Genomic DNA, 586 nt, shown 5'->3' on the forward strand with positions numbered 1-586 from the left:
ATATGGATATTTTTCTTACAAAAACACATGTTTACTGCCATTAAACAGCTTGAAAGATCAAAGACAATTTTTAATATAATTCCGATTGGATTCATCTGAAAGAAGAAAGTCATATACACCTAGGATGACTTGAGGCTGAGTAATTTATGGGCTAATTTTCATTTTTGGGTGAACTAACCCTTTAACACTCTTCCATCTCTGACATGATGATCTGTATTGCCTCACGAAACACCCACTATAGCAGCACTTCACAAGAAAGAGAGAGATAGATAAATGGATGATGGAGGGTGTTACTGTACCATTCTGCATGGCCTCATCTTTCCAGCGGGAGGTGCATTTGTCTGCTTGCTCTAAAATAAATGCGAGAGGCACATTTTACTTTATTATAATGACAAATAGAGAAAGGGAGAGAGAAACAGCTTGCAAACACACAGTTTGGGAAACAGCAACTTCAAGACTCGACAATAAGGATGGTCTGATGGCCCTGGGCCAGTGTGAGAGAGGTTTGAGGTCAATTCAACTGCACCGTCTATGTGTTATAGGAAACTCAGAAGAAATCTGAGATTTATATGTAAATATATATATA

This window comes from Sinocyclocheilus anshuiensis, unplaced genomic scaffold (genome assembly GCF_001515605.1).
Source record: "Sinocyclocheilus anshuiensis isolate Anshui unplaced genomic scaffold, SAMN03320099.WGS_v1.1 scaffold1309, whole genome shotgun sequence".
In the NCBI taxonomy this organism is placed as follows: domain Eukaryota; kingdom Metazoa; phylum Chordata; class Actinopteri; order Cypriniformes; family Cyprinidae; genus Sinocyclocheilus; species Sinocyclocheilus anshuiensis.